Source organism: Nicotiana tabacum, chromosome 11 (genome assembly GCF_000715075.1).
Source record: "Nicotiana tabacum cultivar K326 chromosome 11, ASM71507v2, whole genome shotgun sequence".
NCBI lineage: Eukaryota > Viridiplantae > Streptophyta > Magnoliopsida > Solanales > Solanaceae > Nicotiana > Nicotiana tabacum.
The window spans coordinates 105,574,903-105,591,921 of NC_134090.1; positions in this window are offsets into that span (position 1 = coordinate 105,574,903).

The following is a 17,019-nucleotide window of genomic DNA, read 5'->3' on the forward strand; positions in this document are numbered from 1 at the left end:
CCTAGTAGTATTTCAGAGTGCCACGAGCCTCATTTTTTTGCAAACATAGGGTACGACATTCCCTAGTAGCATCCCAGAGTGCCAAGAGCCTCACCTTATTTCCAACACAAGGTACTACATTCCCTGGTTGCATTTCTTGTTGCAAACATAGGGTATAACATTCCCTAGTAGCATCCTAGAGTACGACGAGCCTCATTTTATTGCCAACACAAGGTACTGCATCCCCTGGCTGTATTAATTTCTGCCAACATAGGGCACAACATCCTCTATTAGCATTTCAAAGTGCCATGAGCCTCATTTTATCGCAAACATAGGGTACGAGATTCCCTAGTAGCATCTTAGAGTGCCACGAGCCTCGTCTTATTTCCAACACAAGGTACTACATCCCCTGGCTGCATTACTTTCTGCCAATAAAGGGTACGACATTCCCTAGTAGTATTTCAGAGCGCCACGAGCCTCATTTTTTTGCAAACGTAGGGTACGACATTCCCTAGTAGCATCCCAGAGTGCCAAGAGCCTCACCTTATTTCCAACACAAGGTACTACATTCCCTGGTTGCATTTCTTGTTGCAAACATAGGGTACAACATTCCCTAGTAGCATCCTAGAGTGCGACGAGCCTCATTTTATTGCCAACACAGGGTACTGCATCCCCTGGCTGTATTAATTTCTGCCAACATAGGGTACGACATCCTCTATTAGCATTTCAAAGTGCCATGAGCCTCATTTTATCGCAAACATAGGGTACGAGATTCCCTAGTAGCATCCTAGAGTGCCACGAGCCTCGTCTTATTTCCAACACAGGGTACTACATCCCCTGGGTGCATTACTTTCTGCCAACATAGGGTACGACATTCCCTAGTAGTATTTCAGAGCGCCACGAGCCTTATTTTTTTGCAAACGTAGGGTACGACATTCCCTAGTAGCATCCCAGAGTGCCAAGAGCCTCACCTTATTTCCAACACAAGGTACTACATTCCCTGGTTGCATTTCTTGTTGCAAACATAGGGTACAACATTCCCTAGTAGCATCCTAGAGTGCGACGAGCCTCATTTTATTGCCAACACAGGGTACTGCATCCCCTGGCTGTATTAATTTCTGCCAACATAGGGTACGACATCCTCTATTAGCATTTCAAAGTGCCATGAGCCTCATTTTATCGCAAACATAGGGTACGAGATTCCCTAGTAGCATCCTAGAGTGCCACGAGCCTCGTCTTATTACCAACATAGGGTACTACATCCCCTGGCTGCATTATTTTCTGCCAACATAGGGTACGACATCCCCTAGTAGCATTTCAGAGTGCCAAGAGCCTCATTTTATTGCTAACATAGGGTACGACATTCCCTAGTAGCATCCTAAAGTGCCATGAGCTTCATTTTATTGTCAACACAGAGTATTGCATCCCCTGGTTGCCTTCCTTCTTGTGAACACAGGGTATAACATTCCCTATTATTTTAAAAAAATGTTTCTTTTACAATTCTTTATTCTGAAATAGCAATAATAGTTTAATGTATTTTCAATAACTCACAAAAATATCCTAGTGCAAACTGGGGCAGAAAATTTTTGTTCGTTTTATTTGTTTGTGGTGGTTGTAGGTTTTTCTGCAAAGCATGGATTGGATGTGCAAAAATAAGATTCCAGCTCTTGCCAGAGAAAGTGGAACGTTTGATCTCAATACCGGCCACAACCAGCTTCGACGTAATGCATGCAGAGACATATGGTCATCCATCTTCCCATCATCTTATCAAGAAACAAGCATGCGAGAATATTTCATAGTCTGTTGCATCAAGAGCATCAAGTTTCAGTCTAAAGTCAATGGAAGAAGCAAGCCAAGAATCAAGATAAGACTCCAAATGGCATTTAGATAGAAATTTTGTAACTCTTAGATTTCAAAAGTATGTAATTTTCTTTTCATTTTGATGTAATAGTAGAACCACGGATCGGAACCTCGACGGAACTTCACTCGACATTCCTTTTAAGAATACTCCATCACTCTTCTTTCACTTGAACTACACGTGACCTAATTCCCTTATAACACGGGATATGTAGGCTGCCTAAAACTAAGGCTCGGTCACATCTTTTTCTTTTATCTTCTTTTCCTTTTTAAATAATAGTGAGGTCAAAAATCAGTCACCTTGTTCATTTTCTTTGCCTGAAATCTCTTCATGTTTCCAAGCAAAGAGGGGCATGTTGTGAACAACTAATTGTCAACCCCACCCATATTCTATATTATTTTAGTGTAAATATTTATTTTAGATTTAATCTTAATATTTAAACTTTTATCACTCTTAATAGGTTTTTTTTTTTTTAAAAAAAAATCTACAAAATACTCTCATTCTTAGAGTACAAATTTTATTTTTAAAATATATATATATATATAGTTTCTTTTAGTACGTAAGCTATAGAATTTTTCTTAGTATCATTTAAAGTACATGTAAATATTTAGTTTTTCTATATTGTAAGAACCGTTGGTTATTCTTCTTATCTTTATAATTTAATTATCTTTTAAAATAAAAGACAAATTTTTGTTTTTGAAATGAAGTCAAATCACGTTAAAGTGAATAAAGTTTGTTATCAAACTTATTTAAAAATCTGATTTTTACTTTTAATATATATATATAAAAATAATAATAATACTAATAAATAGCACCCAACTTCCCCACTTCACCCGTCCTCACTCCCTCACGTCTCACCTCACGTTGCGCACACACAAAACACTCCTCACGTCCTTCCCCACTATGACATCTCTCGCGTCACATAATCTGCATACACACACAATTATCAGCACACACACATTATGTATAATCAACAACGCACACAACACTGGAGGATACACTCACTTTTGGCATTAAATGAGTGGACTTACCCAATCTCAAGTTTCATTCTGACTAAGCATACAAAGTTGGGGGTTTTCCGTTCAAGATCCAGGTTTTAAAAGTTCTCGTTGAGTTTTTGATTTATGGTTTACTGTTGTTTGTTGCTATTTCAAGTTTGACATTGGATATCTATTTGTTGGAGGTTTTTCAATATATATTAAAAGTCTTCACCGCAAATGTTCTTATTCTTCTCTTGTTGTAGTTACTTTTTGTGTTTAATAGTTTGTGGAGAAGTTTAGTTCTATTGTGAATTTGTTCGTTCGGATGCATGTCTTTAATAAAAATTAATTATTAAAAATAAAATATTTCGTAGTGACAATATATAATATCTTTGATTATCAAGAGCATTTTTAATGTTTGTTTCAAGTATTTAGTGGCTATGATTTAAACAAGTTTCTGAATAGTAAAATTTAGAGTGTATTAACTAAAGAATTATTATTAACCTACGGTTATGATATAATAAATTATTTAATTAATCTATGAGAAGTACACATCAAGTTTTCCATTCTATATCATTCTCGAATCCATAAAGATATGGTATTACTTGATATGGTACCATGTAGTTCATGCTCTCATATTTTGATTTTTTTCCTTTTTGAAACTAACTGAATGGAACTTTCAGTAGCTTCTATTAAAGGTTTAACTCATAATTTGTATTAAGTAATTATTATTGTTACTTTTGCGTATTATTTTGATTAGTTTAAGTATCATTCATATATTATTGTTGAAAATGTATTATGGAAAATTTATTAATAAACGAAGCCTAGATGAAAGTTAAGGCCGATTGTTTGGTAAGAAAAATTATTGTGAGTGAGATATGTCAGAAACTAATTCGTGACTCGTTGCAATAAATAAATAAAAAAATATGAAAAAATATACAGATAAATGTCTCGGATCTGAAAGAGACAAATGAATGGAATACTTATAAAAAAGGATAGAAAAGTTTTACACGCACTTTAAATATTAGTCCATGTGTTCATAACCGAACTTTGGATTGATATGCTTAAATAATAAAAGGGTTATGTGCGCATTCTCGCATCTTGATACCTTTAAATAATTATGTTTTAAACATGTGTACATGTCGTACCTCGGTTTAATATCTATCTTCAAAGAAATTCTTTGTGTGTGTACCGCATCTAGGTCAAAACAATTAATAAAAATATAATAAGTTAAGTGAAGTGATAATAGACAAGCCATAACCAATAAACTACAAGAATAGCCAAGAATTGATTTAAGCCGAACATGAGTCAATAAAGCGACCGTGCTAGAACCACGGGACTCGAGGGATGCCTCACACCTTCCCTCGGTCAACAGAATTCCTTACTCAGTCTTCTGTTTTCGTAGACCATAAATTAGGAGTCAGACCCTCCTTTTGATAAAAGATTCAAATAAAAGGTGACTTGGAACACCAAAACTCAATTCCAAGTGGCGACTCTAAATAAATAATCCCTTTTTCAAAACGTCACTTCAATTGGAAAAACGCTTCTAACTCAACCTCGTAATAGGGTTGTGTGACGACCCGGCCAGTCGTCTCATGAGTTACCACTTCGTTTCTCCCATTTCTTCTTCTTTAGGCTTCGTTATCCGTGTTTTATGTGATTGGGTTGATTAGTTTGAGTTCGAAGAGGATCTGGTGAAGTTTGAAACACTTAGTCTCTTTTATGAAGGTTTAAATTGGAAAAGCCAACCGGATGTTGACTTATGTGTTAGAGGGCTCGGGTATGAGTTTTGATAGTTCGGTTAGCTTCAGAAGATGATTTATGACTTAGGAGTGTGATCGGAATGGATTTTGCAGGTCCGGAGTAGAATTAGGCTTGAATTGGCGAAGTTGATATTTTGGCGATTTCTGGTTGATAGGTAAGATTTTGATATAAGGGTCGGAATGGAATTCCGAGAGTTGAAGTAGCTTTGTTGTGTCATTTGGGATGTGTGTGCAAAATTTCAGGTCATTCAGACGTGATTTGGTTGGGTTATTGATCGAAAGCGTATTTCTGAAGATTTTAGAAACTTAGGCTTGAATCCAATGTGATTTGAGTGATTTGATGTTGTATAAGGTGTTTTGATGATTGGAACAAGTTTGAATAAGGTTTTAGGATGTGTTGGTGCCTTTGGTTGAGGTCCCAAGGGCCTCGGGTGAGTTTCGGGTGGTCAATCGAACCATTTTGTGCCTTAAAAGGTTGCAGATTTTTGAGTTCAGCTGTTGCAGAGAATTAACCCTTCGCGATTGTGTAGGGTGTATCGCGATCGCGTAGAAGGAATTGAGGAAGGCCAGATTTAAGTCTTCGCGTTCGCATGGGAGGCTTCACGTTTGCGGAAGGTAGGGGAGCTGTGCATCGCGTTCGCGAGAGGACACTTGTGATCGCGTAGAAGGAAACGTTTGAAGGTAAGAATTTCGGACCTGAAACTCGATTCTATTGTGAAATCTACATGGAAAATCATGGAAACTTAAGCTAAAAATGGAAGAACTAGGGCTTAGGATTTTAAACTTTCTATTGAGGATTTGGAGGACCATTTGAGGTCGGATTTGAGAAATTTTGATATGTATGAACTCATGAGAAGATGAGGAATCTAATGATGTAAAAGTTTTTGAGTTTCGAGAAGTGGGTCGGGGCTTGGGTTTTGCTAATTTCGGGATTTTTGGTATTTTTCGATTATTTTCTCTTGGGCATTGTTCTCTTAGCATATTGTGACGTATTCGTTCTAATTTTGGATAGATCGACGCGCGTGGAGCCCGATTTGACAGGCAAAGGCGTCGCGAGTTAGGGATTTAGCCGGTTTGAGGTGAGTAATGATTGTAAATGATGCTATGAGGGTTCAAAACCCCGGATTGCACATCGTAGTGTTATATTGAGGTGAGACACACGCTTGATGACGAGCGTGGGGTCGTGCACTATTGGGGATTGTGACTTGGTCCGTCTCGATTGATGATTTTACCGCGTATTTGACTGAAATATTTTTGCTATCTTCATGATTTGGGCTGATTGCCATATTTGGGCTTTGCGCCAACTATTTGAACCCTTCGGGGATTTTTATCACTATTTCCTCACTGTTTTGACTTATTACTTGAACTTAGTCATAATATTTTCCACTGTTACTACTCTGCCATTTTTACTCAGTTTTGAGACTTAAATGATGTTTTAAATGATGTTTTGGGCTGAGAAATACTGTTTTACTAATGCCCGAGGGGCTTGTGATGATTTTTGGACTGAGTACGGCCGAGGGCCATATGTGAGGATACACTGATACTCATATAAGGCCGAGGGCCAGAGATACATATATACGCCACGAGGTGGCTTGATTGATATGAGGCCGAGGGTCTAGATTTGATGCCTTGAGATGACTTGATATTGCGCTTGGGCCGTAAGGGGGCCCTCCCGGAGTCTGTACACCCCCAGTGAGCGCGGGTACCCATTGTGATGTGAGATTGTTGCCCGAGGGGCGAATTGTGGCTATTGTGCCCGAGGGGCAAACTTCTATTTGTTTACTTACCTATCAACTACTTGCTTTAATTGTTGAATTTTTACTTGCCTCTTCACTGTCTTATTGCTTAAGTGATTCCTTTGTTGCTTCATTATAGAACGCCTTGTGCCTTACGTGTTTTCTTACCTTCAGTAATTATTTATATTTATTACTCACTGGATCAGAGTACTCATAATACTCCCTGCACCGTGTGTACAGATTCAGGCGTAGTAGGTCCCGCTCTCGAGTGCTGATCCATTCCAGCTTCACGCGGATCTTCGAGGAGTCATTAGGTAGTTGTTGGCGTTCGCAGCCTGGAGCTCCTCTCTATATATTTCTTTATGTTTCTAGTTCAGTATTTGAAACTCTGTAGTTACATTTGAGGATTTAGTATCATAGATGCTCGTGACTTGTGACACCCCGGTTAGGGCTGTGTCGGGATGGATTTCCACTTTGTTATCTCTATTTCCACTAAATATTGCTATTAAATCATGTTTAAACTATCTTTATGTTATTTAACTGCTTAAAAGGATGAATTGTGTTAGACTGGCTGGCCTTGTCTTCACGAGAGGCGCCATCACGACCAGGTTCGGGGTTTGGGTCGTGACAAGTTGGTATTAGAGCCTAGCTTACATAGGTCTCACGAGTCCTGAGTAGGTTTAGTAGAGTCTCGTGGATCGGTACGGAGACGTCTGTATTTATCCTCGAGAGGCTGCAGAACCTTTAGGAAAAACTTCATATTCTTGAAATTCTTGTCATCTGAACTTGTTGGTCCGAGTACTAAACTCCTATTATTCTATTCTCTCACAGATTGTGAGGACGCGAGCTACTAGACGAGGTGGACAACCACCAGTGCCACCAGCTGAGACCACCAGAGGACGAGGATGCGGTCGTGGTCGTGGCAGAGGCAGAGCAGCGAGGGTAGCACATGTTGATCACCAGCTGCCCTAGCTCAGGATCAGGCTCCAGCAGCACCAGTTCAGGTACCAGCTGTGCCCATCGTGATCCTCGCGTCTTCATGAGGCCTTGGCATAGATCTTATCAGTTTGTACTGGCCTGGCTCATGCAGTTTCAGCCACTGCAGTAGCAGCTACTTCACAGGCCGGGAGAGGCAATCAGACCCCTGCTGCTCGCACACCTGAGCAGGTAGTGCAGGGACTTCAAATGCCAGGGCACCTCTAGCCCAGCCGGTTGCACCAGCTCAGGAGTTTGTTGTGCCAGTTATGCAGGATGATGAGCAGTGCGGACTTGAGAGGTTTGGTAGACTCCAGCCTCCGACATTTAGCAGAGTAGAGGGAGAGGATGCCCAGGGTTCTTGGATAAGTGCCAGCGGATGCTCCGTACAGCAGGGATTCTTGAGTTTAGTGGTGTGGCATTTACCACCTTTCAGTTTTCTCGGGCTGCCTTCACTTGGTGGGAGGCATATGAGAGGCGTAGGCTTGTTAGAGCAGCGCCCCTTACTTGGCAGCAGTTCCCCATTCTCTTCCTAGAGAAATATATATCGCAGTCCCGCAGAGAGGAGCTGCGTAGACAGATTGAGTGGTTGTGACAGGGGCATATGACTGTGTCACAGTATGAGTCGAGGTTTTTTGAGTTGGCTCGTCATACCATCTTGATGGTTCCGATGGATTGAGACAGGATTAAGAAATTTGTTGATGGCCTTACTTATCATCTCCGTATTTTTATGACCCAAGAGAGAGTGATGGGTGCTACCTTCAAGGATGTTGTTGATATCGCCCGTGAGATTGAGACTATTCGCCGTCAGGAGCGAGAGGAGAGGGAGGCCAAGAGGCCTCGAGGATCGGGCAGTTAGAGTGGAGCTCCTTTAAGGGGCCAGTTTCAACATGGTAGAGGCCGTTCATTCAGGCCTGCTCAGTCCTCCCGCCCAGGTTATCGTGGGGAATCTTCAGGTCATGGTTATCAGGGATCTTAATAGGGCCAACCATCACTCAGCGCCCTTTCAGCTTAGAGTTCATCTCATGCCCCATCAGCTCAGGGCTCTTCTATGCCGAGTGCATCCGCTAGTCACTCCGATGCGAGGGGTTCCCTTCAGTCCCTTCTCCAGCACCTGGGATTTGTTATGAGTGTGGCGAGGTGGGCCACATGTGGAGGCAGTGTCCTCGTCGAGTTTCTAGTTCATCTCAACAGAGGGGTCAGCCTTCAACTTCTGCTCCAGTTACTTCACCACCCGCCCAACCAGCTAGGGGTGGAGGTCAGGCAGCCAGGGGTCACCCCAGATGGGGAGGTCGATCAGGCGGTGGCTAGGCTCGTTTCTATGCTATCTCAAGCAGGCCAGATGCTATTGCTTCAGATGCTGTCATTACAGGTATTGTTTCAGTATTCCAGAGAGATGCCTCTATATTATTTGATCCCGGTTCCACCTTTTCTTATGTGTCCTCGTATTTTGCTCATTATTTGGGTATGTCCGGAGAGTTTCTTGCTTTACCTGTTCATGTATCTAACCCAATGGGTGATACAGTTGTTGTAGACCGTGTGTACCGGTCATGTGTGGTGACTATTGGGGGTCTGGAGACCCGAGTCGATCTATTTCTATTGAGCATGGTGGATTTTGATGTCATTTTGGGAATGGACTGGTTATCTCTGTGCCCTACTAATCTGGACTATCATGCTAAGACAGTCACTTTGTCTATGCCAGGTGTGCCGCGGATCGAGTGGCATGGTGTGACTGACTATGTTCCTAATAGAGTGATCTCTTTCATGAAGGCCCAGCGAATAGTTGGGAAGGGTTGTCTTTCATATCTAGCATTTGTGAGGGATGTCGGAGCTGAGACTCCCAGTATTGATTCTTTCCCAGTTGTGAGGGATTTTCCCGATGTGTTTCCAGCAGACCTGCCGGGCATGCCACCGGACAGGGATATTGATTTTGGTATTGACCCGGTGCCGAGCACGCAGCCTATGTCTATTCCGCCGTATCGTATGGCACTAGCGGAGTTGAAGGAATTGAATGAGCAGCTTCAGGAACTCCTAGATAAGGGGTTCATTCGGCCTAGTGTGTCACCTTGGGGTGCGCCGGTTCTGTTTGTGAAGAAGAAGGATGGCACAATGAGAATATGCATTGATTATAGGCAATTGAACAAGGTAACAATTAAGAACAAGTATCATTTGCCTCACATTGATGATTTATCTGACTAGCTTCATGGAGAGAGGTTGTTCTCCAAGATTGATCTTCGTTTGGGCTATCACCAGTTGAAGATCAGGGATTCAGATATTCTTAAGACTGCTTTCAAGACTAGATATGGTCATTATGAGTTCCTTATGATGTCTTTCGGGCTAACTAATGCCCCAGCAGCGTTCATGCATTTGATGAACAGTGTATTTTGGCCTTATCTTGATTCGTTCATGATTATCTTTATTAATGATATTCTGGTGAACGCGCGTAGTCAGGAGGAGCATGCGGAGCATTTAAGAGTTGTGTTGTAGAGATTGAGGGAGGAGAAGCTTGTAAGCACGTGATTTTTCCTTCACGGACAGTCACTCCAAAAGAAATAGTAACAAAGGACCTCGCTGTACAATTTTCAATTTTCCGTAACGTGTGCTGCTAGTCATGTGTGGTTCTGTCCATTTTGTCCATTTTTACATTATTAAACAAAATACAAAATGTGTATGTCCTGGTAATTAGACCATAATTCATTCAGTAAAAGAAAAATTCACAAAAATATTCTAGGGTGCGATTTAACCTATTTAAATATTTTGATAATTATGTTTGTTTGAATTTCATTTTATTTTTAGTTTTAAGATTAGAAAAAAAAAAGAAGAAAAGAAAAAGGAAAAAAGAAAGGGAGAAAAGAATGAAGAAAACGGTTTGGGCCAAGGAAATAAACCAAAAATAGGCCCAAACCAATTCGATCAGGCCCAGTCCAAATCCGGTTGCCCAGACACCTCCTGAAACGACACCGTTTCAGGCCAATCCATCTCAGCCGTTCAAACTCTCGATCCAACGGCTCAGGACCTCTATCAGTAACCCGCTTCAAAACCCGACCCAGGAACCAATCCGATCCAACCCCTCACTTAAACCAAACGACCCCGTTTGACTACCAAACGACCCCGTCTCATTTCTCAGCATCAGATCCCAGCCGTTGAGATCATCTGATCTAACGGCTCAGATCCAATCAACCTCCCCATATATAAACTCAGCCCTTTACCCCGCACCCCCTATCCGAACCCCCCCCCCCCCCCCTTCAGTCATCTCCTTCCCCGAACCCTGAAACCCCCAAACCCTAACGCCGCCCTAGTTTCCCTTCCACCAAAACCCGGCGGCATGAACGCCGGTGGCCACCTCCCGAACACCCTAAGACCCCCTCACTCTCCTGAACATGGATCTGTTACTCCCTAGCCTCGAATCACTTTCGTTCGTCTCGAATCTTCATTTGAAGATTTGAGTCGAACCCGGATCTATGCCAAACCACCCCATCTTCATACCAGACACCCCCTGACCTTCCTCGTGACCAAACCAAGCTTGGTTTGGTCCGAATCTACCCACAACTCCCAAAAATCCAGATCTGAAAATCCAGACTTTAGAACACATGCACATGGGGAATCCGGCTAGCCTTAACGGGGGTTTGAGGTCTAATAGACCTTAATCAAGGTGTTCTCATGTGAGAACACCCTGATTAAAGTTTGTTCGGCCTCAAAGGGTCAATGTCGAGTCAGATTTGGTTCAGTTTTGTTTGGACATTTTTGGTAAGTTTTCTTTTCCTTTTTGTTTTATTCAACTGCTAGTTAAGTATGTTAGCATGTTCTGTTATGTTTGTTCGGTGTTTTCTGATAATCTTCTTAATTTCTTCCGTCTTTGTAAAGACCTTTTATTTGGTCAATTGTTTTCTGTGTATGATTTGAATGTATTCTGTGATATACATGTTCGATTAGATTAGTCGTCAAACGAGTTAATTCATATAGGTTCCCAGTGATTGAACAAAGTTGTCTGAAGTCACTCGGGACTCTGTACGTGTTGTTTATATGAACGATTGATTGTTATGTGTTACGACTAATATAGTTGAGTCGATATATGTCGTCAATTAGTTGCAGTCATTAATGATAACAACTTGATTCATGTTGTTTATTTTTGCTGTGATCGTATTTGAATCCCATTAGGAACTGAATTGTATTGCCTATTGATTTTGTTCAAATTGAATTAAAGAACATCTAGGGGAAAGGTTATAATGGCAGATTCAGACTTTGATTTTAAAACACGATGCCATTTGGTTTGGACCGTGGGCAGCATGTGTATGGTTAGCTTTAAGGAATTAAAATAACTGGACAGCATGTGCTGTCAGATTATATTCCCACTGCCCATACTTTTGTTAAATAAACAAGTGATTAGTACATTTTAACAACAAAAGAGAGAGGGGCTGTCAGGAATTTGATGGGAGTTTTATTTATTTAAAAGAGGTGAGTGGAAAAACAACAGGGAGGGGGGAATTTGGAGTTGTCAAAAAGACTGTAAAGTGTTAAGGTTAGGCTATAAAAGAGGCAGACCTTCCATTAGAATGGGGGTTCAATTTTTGGAGTCTGGAGAGATCCTGGGAGTAAGAAAAACTAAAAAGGAAAAACAGAAATAAATTTCAGAACATTGTGAATGAGTATTGTCTAGAAGAAACTGTGCAAGAGTCCAGTTTGATCAGGCTTTCTGTGGGGTTTTGCTTTTCCTGTTGTCTGCCAAGCTTTCTTGTGGTTATTGGATTTCTGTTGCTGTTACATTCAACACTCTGGGCTGTTGTTTCCTGCTCTGCTTTTTTTTTCTGGGATTGTTCATTGGTCGCTCGACTCCTTGCTGAGCTTCACCATTATCGGCTGTTTATTTGTTGTTGTGTTGTTGCTGTGTCTGTTGCTGCTGTTGATTGTGGCACACTACTCGACTGATTATTCCCTTTCTTCCTTTCCTTTCTATACCAGGTACACACCCAATACACTGTCAGATGTAACTGGAAATTTGAGCATGAATGTAAATGAAAGACCTGAAGAATTTTGTTTATATACGTAGTTTGTCCCTTGAAATATCATGTAATGTATGAAATTTTATGCTTGTTTTGGATGCTGGAGATAGCCTTCAGGTTTGACAACTGTCAATGAATGGTAGTTTGAATGTTAGATTGTGCATATAGGATGGTGATAAGAGTATGCCTAAGGCAACAGGTTGTATCTCAGATTTAGTGCAATAGTGTAGTATAAGCATGTAATGTATGTCAAGCATGAAATTCGTACACTAAATAAGTTCTTTCCTTTCCAATAAATTGCTATATATAACTCTTAAAACCATGTTTTAAGATCAGGAACACAAACTCAGGGCCTCAACCTCACAAAGATCGAGTTCAGACCAAAACAGGCCAAGCCAGCCTGCTTCGAACAAGCAGTGGCCCAGGTCTGGCCAATCACGCTTGGGCTGGATTTGGGCACGATATTATTTGTTCGGACAGCCTCGTTTCTGATTTAGGCATTTCTGAATGTTGTTACAATCAACTTGTAAGCATGTAATTAATTAGGACTATCTACTGTTTTACAATTGATAAGGACAAACGCGATAAGAAACGTAGTTGCTATAGGATATCCTTTTAAAATAAGAACGAGATGAGCCTCGATGAAAATAAACAAAACGTGCAAATGCGGGGCCCTTGTTTAAATGTATATTATCGAAGCATTTAGGTTCCAGGACGGGTTGTTTAGCAAATCTCACAACCTTCCTAGAAATAACAATACGATAGACTCTTTAGGACGCGCCTTAATAAATCTTACCTTCTTAAACTCGGGTGCGCATTTATGTGACCCAAATCCAATTCTCAACGGAGCCGAAATGTGTTTCTAATCACGGGTACATTGATTGTGACATGGTTTGAGATGCATGTCCATGACGTTGCAAATTCATAAAAAATAAAGAACGAGATGAGCCTCGCCAAATAAAAATACAAATTGCGGGGCCCTCAGTAAATATTTGCTTTAAAAATTATTTGGATTTCGGGATGGACCGTTTAGTGAAATTCCACGGTCTTACCCAAAATAAGTACGCTAGTCGCTTTAGGCGCGTCTTTAGTAATTTAATTTCCTTAAACTCGGGTGCGCATTGATGTGACCCAAATCCCAATCTCAACGGAGTCAAAGTGTGTCGACAACCACGGGTACATTGATTGTAACGCGGTTCGAGATACATTTTCACAACGTTGCAATTCCTGATAAAAACAGTAAAATGATAAAAGCGGTTAAAAGTTAAATTTTGCACATAAGTTCACACTTGTATAAAATCAGATAATCAAGCCGAATATGATAGTTAAGCGACCGTGCTAGAACCACGGAACTCAGGAATGCCTAACACCTTCTCCCGGGTTAACAGAATTCCTTATCCGGATTTCTGGTACGCAGACTGTAATATAGAGTCATTATTTTCCTCGATTCGGGATTAAAATTGGTGACTTGGGATACCCTAAATCTCCCAAGTGGCGACTCTGAAATTAATAAACCATCCCCGGTTCGATTGTCCTTTAATTGGAAAAACTCCCCTGCGCCCCCTCGCGGGTGCGGAAAAAGGAGGTGTGACAGCTCTGGCGACTCTGCTGGGGACTTTTGACCCATAACCACTGGTTCAGGGTTAGAAATTCGAGCTTAGATAAATTGTTATATTTGGTTATATCTGATGTTCACATGTTTGAGCCTAATGTGCTAAATGTTGCTTTTACCGCTTTGATATTATCTGAACTGTATATAAACTGTGCCGAAACCCATCTCTTCTTTCCTCCGGGGAAAGGCTCGCTGGTCGAGACTCCCTATTCTGTTAGTGTCGATACCCGAAATAAGAAAGAGGACGGATAAGTTACGAAGCCGGACGGCCTTTTGGTTCCCGGTAAGTTGCCCCTCCTCGGCTCGAGTTGTCCGCTCGGGTACACTGTCTAGAACACTGACCCAGGTTTTGAACATAGAATAACGTGACTTCATGCCGGATCCCTAGTAGGAACGCTTATTTGCATCATGTTGCATATGACTTAGGGGACTCAACACAGGGGTTGGGTCCGTCTAGGACTAGCAACCTGATATGAAAGGACCATCCTAATGCATCCCATTTGTTTTCCGTGCATTTATTTGTCTCGAGCCCGCATGCTGACCAGTGTTTGAATAATGTGAAATTGAAAAAAAAAAGGGAAGGAATAGCGGTTAAGGAGTTAATTGTTTATTTTTGAAAAAAAAGGTCAATGCCAAAATACCGTCAAAACTCTGCCGAAATTTTGAGAAAATGAAAAGAAAATGTCTTATTAGTTTTGTTTTATTAAATGCAAAGGAAAAATAGAAAAGAAGAGAAAAAAAGGGGTCGTCGTTCTGCTTTTATATACTTTTTATAAAAAAAAAAAATACATATATATATATATATATATATATATATATATATATATATATATATATATATATATATATATATATAGTTTGTCCTGTCACAAAAATGAAGATGGAAAAGAGTCTTATTTTTGATATATATATATCTCTACATATATATATATATAAATATAAATATATGTCTTTATTTGTGGCAAAAATACTTGTTTGGCCAAAAGTCATGGAAGTTTTTAGACCCTTAATTTTCAAAAAAAAGGTAATAAATGTGCAGGATGAGCACAGTAATAAATGTGCAGGGTTTTTCATAAAGTTTTATAAAAAGTATACGTCTAAATAAAGTTTTATTTTTTTATTCACTTGGCATAATCACCCTAATAAATGTGCAGGATGAGCACGGTACAAAACGAACCTTTTTCAGTAATGACCAAGATCCCGTTTGAATTGCGGTTATGGTGGAACGACTTAGGCAAAGAAGGGCAAGACAAAGTAAGGAAATATCTGAAAGGTCTCCCGGACCTACTAAACGTTCAGCCTCGGGGTGATATCATCAGATCATTGGTCACTTGTTGGGATTCCGCACACAACGTGTTCCATTTTTCGGACTTCGAGCTCACCCCGACGTTGGAAGAAATAGCAGGGTACATCGGGATTGATGAAGCCCCTTTTAGGTTCAAATACTTGATTGCACCTAGAGCTGTCACGGTACACAGGTTTCTGGATTTCCTAAAAATACCTCGGACATTCCACCATCCAGATCTTGCCAAAGGATTCTGCAGTCTCCACCTCATATATGCTAGATACGGCCACGTGGGCGGGTTCAATAAGCCGGATTTCAAACTATGCAGTAGAGGCAACCGACAAAAGTGGGACGAACACAGGCTAGTGGCTTTTATGACAGCCTTTCTGGGTCTTATAGTGTTCCCTAGGAAAGATGGAAACATTGATCTAAAGATAACCGGGGTCGTCAATACTTTGCTTACCCAAGATAAAAGTACTCTGGCGCCTATGATTATGGCTGACATTTTCCGGGCTCTCACTGCTTGTCGAGCCAGGGGCGACTTTTTCGAAGGATGTAACCTACTGTTGCAAATGTGGATGACCGATCATTTATGCCATCGCTCCTCACTTTTGGGTTATGGTTCGCTAGAGAAAACTTGTATTGGAGAATTCTACACGAGAATCAAAGGGCTCAATTTACCTGAGGGAGTCACATCATGGACCGCATTTCTCCGAACTCTCACTGCCAGCCAAATCCAATGGACACTCGGATGGTCACCTATCGAGGAAATCATATACATGCCGGCAACCCGGCCTCACTTTCTGTTGATGGGACTGAAAAGTATCCAACCCTATGCACCGTATCGGGTTTTGAGGCAACTTGGGAGGTACCAAGTGGTACCGAAAGATGAAGATTTGAGTACCCAAGTGATTGAAATCAGTCCGAACGGTCATTTCCCTGAAGAAGAAGTTCGCCAAATCTGGAGTGAATGCCAACATCTGACAGCAAACACTTGTGTGATTGATACGGCAAAAGGGGAAGTCGCCCCAGAATATCACGCTTGGTTTAGAGGTAGCATGTCCTACGAAAGACCGGCTAAGAGGCCGCATCTCAAAGATTTCGTAGAATCATCCCAAGGGCAATGGAACTGGTTAGCAAAAGAGAAGGGTTATCGGGCAGAGATTGGCGATTTGAAGCTACAAATGGACGGTCTGAAATTCGATAACAGCGTACAAATCGCGGCGGATCGAAGCGAAAAGAATAGATTGATCCAAGAGAATGAAGAGCTTAAGGCCCAAGTCCAAAAATTGAGATTGTCTCTCGATGAGCAGCCCAGAAGTCGATCAGACCAGCGGTTGATAAAGGGTTTGAAAAGAGAGATCACGGAATGGCGAGACAGGTTAGAAGAATCCGAAAAGGTCATGATAGGGTTCAAGGCACGGTGGGGAACAATAGTAGATCAGCATCGCCGATGTTTGAACCAATTGAAACGTGACCACGAGAAGACTGTGGCCAAAATAAAGAGGGAGATGGCTACACTTGAGTTTAAAGCAGTTAAGCAGGTCGGGGATTTCCAATCGGAGAGTAGATACTGTTACGACTTGTTGGCCCAAATGAAGGAAGAAGTGCGACAGCTGAGGGATCAACATATACAGGACTCACAGGTATTCAAGACGTACAGTGATCAGATAAGACACCTACTCATAGAGAAGAAAAAACCCAGAGACAAGATCAGGGTCATTGCCCATGCCATCATCAGAAGGTGTCGACGGTGTGAAAACATGACCTGCGTTACCGTTCTCCCAGTAGTGATGGGTTATGTCAAACAGACCATGCACGAGTTGGAGCA